This window comes from Zingiber officinale, chromosome 4A (assembly GCF_018446385.1).
Source record: "Zingiber officinale cultivar Zhangliang chromosome 4A, Zo_v1.1, whole genome shotgun sequence".
NCBI classification, from domain to species: domain Eukaryota; kingdom Viridiplantae; phylum Streptophyta; class Magnoliopsida; order Zingiberales; family Zingiberaceae; genus Zingiber; species Zingiber officinale.
The window spans coordinates 88,816,400-88,825,852 of NC_055992.1; positions in this window are offsets into that span (position 1 = coordinate 88,816,400).

Here is a 9,453-nt window from a genome sequence, read left to right on the forward strand (position 1 = left end):
ACTATGACGAGTTCACTGAGTTCCGGCAAGGTGATCTGTCAGTTAACGAAGCCGTCCTAGCACGTCTGTGCCCAGAACTGATCAGTACTGAAAAAGAAAGGGTCCGGATAATGTTAAAGATGCTCCGACCCGAGATCGCTCTGAACGTAGCCGGCGGAGTTAATAGACCGCAGACTGCAGAGGAGCTAGTCAGCAGTGCCCTGATTACCGAGCACTACCAGAAAGCAATGAACAAGGGCAAGAACCAAGCACTGACCGGAGGACAAAAATCGCACAATACCAGAACCGACTGGAAAGGAAACTCAGGTGGAAAGAGGAAACAGTGGAACAACACAAAAGGTGGTCCGGCCAATAAGCAAACTAAATACCCTCAGTGTACCACTTGTGGAAAAATGCATTCCGAAGTATGCCTCCTAAGCACCAGGAAGTGCTATAGCTGTGGAAAGGAAGGTCATCTAGCGAGAAATTGCTCAACTCAGCCTCAGGCACCACCTCCGCAGAACTTTCAGAACAGGAGTGCCCCCGCACAGCTTCACCAGATGCAAGCTGCCATAGAAGGGACTTCAATCAGCCAAGGAAGATTGGAAGCCCCTCCCCTTGTGACGAATGCCAGAGTCTACTCCCTTACCCAGGAAGACGTGGCGAACGCCTCTACTGTCGTCACAGGTCAACTATCTAATTTCCGTCAGTATGCTAGAATTTTATTCAATGCTGAAAGCGAACTGATGAGGGAATCCATCGAGAAACTGAGACATGTTTCGTATCCGTTAGTTGAAACCATGTCCGGACGACTCTCTACCCTCACCATAACACCAACGTTATTTGAGAACATGTTAGAGAAGCAAACCAGGGACCCGAGCCTTCAAAGAATTAAACAAGAGACCGCAGAAGGAAAGAATGACGGGTTCCGTATCGCAGACGATGGAATATTATACCTCAGGGATCGATTATGTATTCCAGAGGATCCAGAGTTGCGAAAGAAGATACTGGAAGAAGCTCATACAATGCCTTATGTAATGCACCCGGGTTCCACTAAGATGTACCAGGACCTGAAAAAGAAATTTTAGTGGTCCGGTATGAAAAGAGAAGTGGCTCAGTACGTCAGTACTTGTCTGACCTGCCAAAGGGTAAAAGCTGAACACCAGAGACTCGGCGGATTACTACAACCTGTCCAAATTCCAGAATGGAAATGGGAAGAAATCTCCATGGATTTCATTTCAGGTCTACCCAGGACGACAAACGGATATGATGCTATATGGGTGATCGTGGACAGATTGACGAAGTCTGCACACTTTTTGACGATCAAGATGACTTATTCAACTGAACAACTAGCTCAGATATATGTTAAGGAAATCGTCAGATTACATGGTATCCCTAAGACTATTATTTCTGATAGAGACGGTCGCTTTGTTTCACACTTTTGGGAGTGCGTTCAGAAGACCCTCGGTACGAAGTTGTTATTTAGTACAGCTTTCCACCCTCAGACCGATGGGCAAATTGAAAGAGTGAACCAAATATTAGAAGATATGTTAAGAGCTTGTGCCCTGGACTTCAAGGGAAGCTGGTGTCGATATTTATACCTGGCAGAATTCGCCTACAATAATAGTTACCAAGCTACTATTAAAATGGCACCTTACGAAGCCCTGTATGGGAGGAAGTGTAGATCCCCTATATGCTGGTATGAAAGTGGTGAAAAGAAGGAAACGGGGTTCCGAACGGAACTTATTGATGACACCACCCGAGCTATACAGAAGATCCGCCAACGAATAGAAACTGCTCAGAGTCGGCAGAAGAATTATGCCGATAAACGGCGCAGGCCGCTAGAATTCAACATCGGAGATTTGGTATTCCTTAAGGTATCCCCCATGAAAGGGATAATGAGGTTCGGAAAGAGGAGCAAGTTAAGCCCACGATACATAGGACCGTACCGGATTTTAGAAAGAGTGGGCCAAGTCGCATACAGACTAGAACTACCTCCAGACATGGCAGCTATTCACAATGTGTTCCATGTATCGATGCTCAAGAAGTGTACTCCCAGCGCAGATCAAGTAATTGAGCCACAGTCGGTACAGGTTCAAGAGGACCTAAGTTACGAAAGTAGACCTATTCAGATCTTGGACCGAGAAGTCAAGAGGTTAAGGAACAAAGAAATACCCTTAGTAAAGGTTCTATGGCGGAATCAACGATTTGAAGAAGCCACCTGGGAACGCGAGGACGATATGAAACAAAAGTGCCCGGAGCTATTTTAAAGTTCGAGGACGAACTTTTTATGAGGTACGGGGTACTGTAACACCCACTAAGCTTTTAAGATAAAATAAGAGAATGATGAATTTGCCTTAGAAAAATATTAGTAGAATGTTGAACCAAAAAGAAATAAAAATAGGGAGTTGTCAAGGATTGAACCTTGAACCTCTCATGATGTAAATGATAGGATTAATGGGTAATAACCAGTTGAGATAGGAATAATATATTGATAGCAAAGGAGGGAAACTCATGATAAGGATGAAAGTAAAAGCTAGCCAAAAGAAAACAAGAAAAGAGCAAGAGAAAGGCAACTTGCCTTCCTTCTTTTCTCTCCCTCTCCTTCATCTTTTGCCGTGACTTAAAAAGGAGAATTAAGGGGATTCATTCCCCCTTGTTTCATCATGAATGATGAGAACAAATAAATAAATAAAATAAAAAGGAAATGAAAAAAAAAAGGGCTAAGGGAGAAGGAAAGCAAAAACCGATTTTGCTACCTCTTCCCCCTTAACATAAAAGAGAGTATGTAAAGAGGGGATTTTATTTTCTCTCATTTCTCTCATTCTCTCCTCTCCATCACCGAGAACCTCAGTCCCCTCTCCTCCATTTTCGGCCCCCAAAAACAAAGTTCCTCCTAGGATACAAAGGAGGGCTACCAAAGGAAATCAAAGGAGGAAAACAAGAAGAAGAGACCTCTTCTTCCATCACCATACTTTAGAACCACAAGCGAAAAGGATGTAAGCTTCCCCTCACCTGTGGTACAAGGCGTTTTATGTGCTTTTCGGATTTTATGAGGATTAGAAAACCTAGAATAGAATTTAAGAAAAATTCGGCCAAAGAAGAGTTTTCAAATCTAGGAAGGTTTAAACAAGTCCTAATTTCATGATATTTTCTATGCTATGTAGAAAGGTTTTCCTTCATGTTTTTATACCTATATGATGCTTGGTCAGAGGAGTACCTAACCCTAGAATTTCGGCCAAAAATATTTTAAAGAGGTTAGGGAAATCATTGTTTAACCAAACTAGTACAAGATTCCCTCCATGAATTACTAAGGGTCTTTTGTTGGTTTTTCTTGCTTAAAAGTTACTTGGAACCAAAAGAAATCCACTCATATGTTTCGGCCAAGAAAAGAGCTTAGGGTTAGGAAGACCTTTAAATTTAAGTAACCATGTTTATATGATAGAATATAGAGTTCTCTTAAAGAATTGCATGTTGAATATTGCTAGAAATTCATGAACTCTTCATTAAGATTTTCGGCCATGATAAGATGGATAGCTTAGAAAAGCTTAAACAAAATTTTAACATGCTCAAGACCTCTGTGATATTAAGATATGAAAGTTGTTTAATGCTCTCATGCTTAATTAGGGTATAGAGAATTTAGTTACATGATATATGACATGTAAGATCACAAGGGTCCTAGTTTGTTTATGAACCAAATTTGTATATGATGTTCTTAGTAATTTTTGCCATGAAACTTACTTAGGTTTTCCATGCTTTAGGCCACTTAAAACCTAGTTTAGAGATTGGTAGGTTTCGGCCATGAGGAAAAATAAAAGAAAAAGGAAAGAAACCTAGGAAGCCTAAGACACAATTCACATGTATGTGTATTATGCTTGTCTTTGTACATGCTATGAAACTTGTATGACTTCCTATGCTTTTAGGCTATTTGAAGCAAATTTAAACACTGATGAGTCTCAGCCAAGTAGGGTTTAAATGACCTAGAGGCCTTAGAATTGAAACCAATTGTGTTAAATGCTTCTTATGGAAATATGATAATATGTTGATTGAGTCACATGCTTGTATAATTTTTTCATGACCTAAATGGACCATTGTATGTTTTGGCTATGAAGGGATAGATGCCCTAGAAACCCTAGAACAAAAATTAAATATGCTCATGTCACTCTACATGAAATATGATAAGTAGAAAGCCAAAGTTCTCATGCTATATGTTGTTTAATGACCTAAAATGAAGCTAGGGTAAGTTTCGGCCATACCCATTGTATGATGCCTTATTATGAATTTATACATGATGTTAGTTCAAGTTCACATGCTTGTATGCTTGCTTTTAGCCCTAATGAATACTTGTTAAATTTCGGCCATGACATATGTTAAGGGCTTGAAGAACTTATGAACTAGCTCAAATATGCTTACTATGTTACTTGGAAAAAAAATGCTATAAATATGGTTTAAGGTTTCCATGCTTTCATGACATTTGGGACCTTGTTTCACACCTGATAGGGTTCGACCACATGAATTTTAGGGACTTGGAGAACTTAGAAACCAAGTTAATCATGCTTATAATGCTTCCTATGAAATTTATGTGATGATAATTTAGGTTCCACATGTTTGGAGGTTGTTTTTACCTAAATTGAGATCTAAGGGGGGGTTCGGCCATGATAAGAACCCAAGGAATTTGGAAGCTTAGAACCCAAGCTAACTATGTTACCATGTTTCTTATGATAGTATAATCACATGATACACCCTTATGCTTAAACATGTATGCTTGTGATTTATAGTTTCCATGATATGATATGTGCTTAGAAATATGCATGCGTTGATGATATGCTATGTGCTTAAAATATGCATGCTTTCATGATATGCTATGTTGATAGAAATATGCATGCTTTGATGATATGCTATGTGCTTAAAATATGCATGCTTTCATGATATGCTATGTGGATAGAAATATGCATGCTTTGATGATATGCTATGTGCTTAAAATATGCATGCTTTCATGATATGCTAGGTGGATAGAAATATGCATGCTTGGATGATATGCTATGTGCTTAAAATATGCATGCTTTCATGATATGCTATGTGGATAGAAATATGCATGCTTTGATGATATGCTATGTGCCTAAAATATGCATGCTCTCATGATATACTATGTGGTGAAAATATGCATGCTTTTATGACATGATGTATGCCTAAGTGATGCATACTTTTTATGACATGATGTATGCCTAAGTGATGCATACTTTTTATGACATGATGTATGCCTAAGTGATGCATACTATTTATGATATGATGTATGCCTAAGTGATGCATACTTTTATGATATAACATATGCCTAAGTGATGCATACTTCTATGATATGCTATGTGACTAAATGATGCATTTTTATACATGCTACTTTACTTTGTAAGGCTTATACCAAGGGTGGGCTCCTAATTAGCCTTAGGCCTTTGGCTGTGTGATCCAGGCTAGTAAAAACAAAGGGATGGGCTCCTTAGTACGCCCCTAGGTCTATGGCTGTGTGATCCGGACCTAGTTCCTAGTATGATTCAAGACTTGCTACCTTAGATATACTTAGGAAGCGCGCATATCTACGTGATTTATCTATGTGTGGTACAAGTCGGGGCCCTGATTATGTTGATATTATGTTCAAGTATATATGTAAGAAGAAATGGTTTTAAAGATCATGAGACATACACATGTTTTTCGGATACATGTTTTCAAAATCATATTGCATATACCTTATGATCATGTTGCGATGATGCTATGATTTATGATATGTCATGATTAGATACGATTATGTTATGTTTCATGCTATGCTTTAAGAGCTTGATATGTCATGCCACCTTATGATGATACTATGATATGTCATGATTAGATATGATTATGTTATGTTTCATGCTATGCTTTAAGAGTTGATATGCCATGCCACCTTATGATGATACTATGATATGTCATGATTAGATATGATTATGTTATGTTTCATGCTATGCTTTAAGAGATGATATGCTATGACTAGTTATGATTTTGTTATGTTGTATGATATGCTTAAAGAGTATGATATGTTATGCCATGACTAGTTGAGATCATGTTATGTTGAGACATTCTTTGATCATGTGATGATTTTTGGTTTTAGTGAGTAGGAAAGGAACTTACTGAGCCATGAGTGCTCATAGCTTACTTTCCTTGTACCACAGATAAAGGAAAAAGCTGGATGAGCTAAAGGAGCAGCAGGAGAGGCAAGGAGATGTGTGTGGCAGTGGCTAGGCAACCAAATAAGAACCTGCTTTAAAAACTTTTAAAGAACTATGCTTTGGTATCATGAATTGTAGTACCGTATGTGTGACTTGATGTTATGTTTCTACTAATTTTGATATCATGTTATTGATGCCATGATAGTGTAGTTCAGATTTGATGAAAAGAAAAACAAAAGAAAAGTTTTTATTAAACTAAGAAAAATATTTTAAGTCTTCCGCTGTTTTAAAAAGAAAAATTTGTACATGGAGTATCGTAGCCCCGTCCCTTAGGGTTAGCAGGGAGGGCGGGCGTTACAGGTTGGACGACTCGAAGGTTGGATGGCTTGAAGGTCGGAACATAACAGAGACGGAGCCCAATGTCAACAAGGGCTTGGATGCCCAATCAGCATCAAAAGTTGGTGCAATCATGCACTTGCCCTGGAAGTTTCAATGTGTTGACAATTGTTTAAGTTTAGATTAATATATTGGATCTAACATGCATTGTGAGTTTGCAAGAGATGTCCTTGCAGGTCGGAAGATCGGACGCAAGGCAAGAGAAGTCCAAGAAGGTTGAGGACCGGATTCTTGGTAAAAGAGCCCTTGCAGGTCAGAAGACCGGATGCAAGGCAAGAGAAGTCCAAGAAGGTCGAGAACCGGATTCTTGGCAAGAGAAGTTCCTGCCGGTCAGAAGGTTGAATGCATGTTAATTCACCTATCAGAAATCGATTGGTAAATCGATTTAGACATAGCTGTGAGGCAGAATGCCTCTGGATCGATCAGCCGATCGATTGGAAGAAAACCAATTGATCGGCCGATCGATCGGGAAGCTTCTGCACGAAGCACAGAATGCTTCTGGATCGATCAGTCGATCGATCGGGGTAAACAAATCAATCGAACGATCGATCCAGGAAGCCTCTGTGCGAAGCACAGAAACCTCCTGAATCGATCAGTCGATCGATTGAAGTCACTCAATCGATCGACCGATCGATTCAAGATTCACGCCGTTGATCTTGAATCGATTCAAGACAATTCACAGAGTCACTGCGATTCTGCGATTTCACAAGCGAGTGTCTGAATCAATTCAAGCACTGCCCCAATCGATTGAAGCTCAATGAAATAATCTACACCGTTGATCTTGACGCGATGACTTCCAATGGATACTTGTGAATCGATTGGGATATAAACCCAATCGATTCACGACGACGATTATGTGAGAAATGGCTAGTTTTCACGACGTTTAAAAAGCTGTAAGGAAAGGAACATGATTATCCCAGAGAAAAACATTTTTCTATTGCTCTTGTGTAATCAATCTTTAAAGTGCTCAAGACCTCTCAAGGGTTTGAAGATCAAGCTCTCAATCTCGCCACGTTTTCAAGATTCACGTTGCAAGGAAGAAGTATTTCAAGTTTGTAATCCTTTCTTTCTTCTTCGTTGTAGTGAGTGTGACCTTTTTCTCTTGGAGAGGGAGAGTTGTAAGTCTTGTAAGGTTTCTCCACCTTCGGTGTTATTCCAAGAAGGAGAAGTTTGATAGTGGAAGGGTGATGGTGGTGTGGATCCTTGTACTAGTCACCTCCTTGATGAGGTGGATACCAAGTAAATACAAGAGTTAGCATTGCTTTCAAGTGTCCGCTGCGAAAAAGTAAATTGATCAAGAAAACGAAGTGAGTCATTCACCCCCCCTAGCTCAACCGATCCTAACAAGTGGTATCAGAGCCCGAACTGCCAGAAAGTTTAACCACCGACTGTGCACAAGAGTTATGGTCTGATTGAGCCATGTGGGTACAATATTGACCTTGAACAAAGAAAGTGGGGGCTCTTATGTTCGGATCAAGAGGACCAGACACTAGGCAAGAAGTTCTAATTGCGACTAGGCAATGAAGTCCTAGTAGGTTAGGTGGATCGAGGGGCAGGAAGACCTGGTGGGTCGAGGATCGGATGTGGGAAGCCCATGATCCTTTGTTTGAGGGGGGATTGTTGGGGCTGCAAGGTTGCAAACATAGTCCCATATTGAAAATACATGGGAAAGATCATGGGTTTATAAGAGCAAAGATATCTCCATTGACATGAGGCCTTTTGGGGAGAGCCCAAGAGCAAAGCCATGAGGGCCTAGTCCCAAAGTGGACAATATCATATCATTGTGGAGATATCTAAGTTCTTTTCGATCCTACAAAAAATATACGATAGTGCGGATCTCAAAGATGGTGGGTGCCTCCTGGTTGGATCAAAAGGCAGTGACACCAGAAGGTCGGATCCAGCGGCTGCTGGTGCAATATCTCCTGAGTCAAGGTTGACTAGTTTGACTAAGCTTGAGTTGGCCCAAGCTTGAGTCTTGATGTTTGAGTTTTGATTTTTGACAATATATGGAGATTGCTCGTGTGATTATCCATATAAAGATTGATGGCCAAAGTATGACCAGAAGTCAAGTAGGTCAAAATTGACTGGATACTTGACTAGGAAGTCCTAACTAGAGGTTGGGCAAGGGCAAGTCCAACGGGAATGTTAGCAAAAGATGAAAAATTCAAGTGGGTCAGTGTTGACCAAATACTTAGTGTGAAAGCCCTGGTGAGTGAAGCCAGGCAACTAAAAAATCCTAGTAAGTGAAGTCAAGTGAAAGCCCTAGTGAGTAAAGCTAGACAGATGGAAGTCTTGGTGAGTGAAGTCAGATGAAAACCCTAGTGAGTGAAGCTAGGCAAATGGAAATCTTGTAAGTGAAGGCAGGTGAAAGCCCTAGTGAGTAAAGCTAGACAGTGAGTAAAGTCAGACATGTGAAAATTCAAGTGGATTAAGGTTAATCGAACACCTCAGAGGAGTCGAATTCGGACAAGCAACCTCTTTCACGCCGCGCCAGACGTCAATCTGCGGGGTCAGGTCCCGTTCTTGAGGCTTCAACCGTCGCTCCATCATCCATGCCGGCTTCCACGCCTGTCCTGGAGCCCCCGTCCTTGAGTGAGGCTATTAGACCCCCTCGACCCATGGCTGAAACTAACAGAGGGAAGGCTCCGGTTGTTAAAGAAGAAATTGACCTGGGACGGTAACCCCGTTCCCCAGCACGACCCTCTACCCGATCTGCCGCTTCCTTTCAACTTGCTTCTTCTGCTTGTCCTGAGCCGACTACCTCTTGTACTGACCCGACTCCTTCTTCATCGGGCCCCTCTGTTCTACCAGACTCCGTGCATACTCCGCCTGGTCCCTCTTCTCAGCTAGGATCAGCTTCTACCCAGCCTGGCCCGAGTGGGATGCC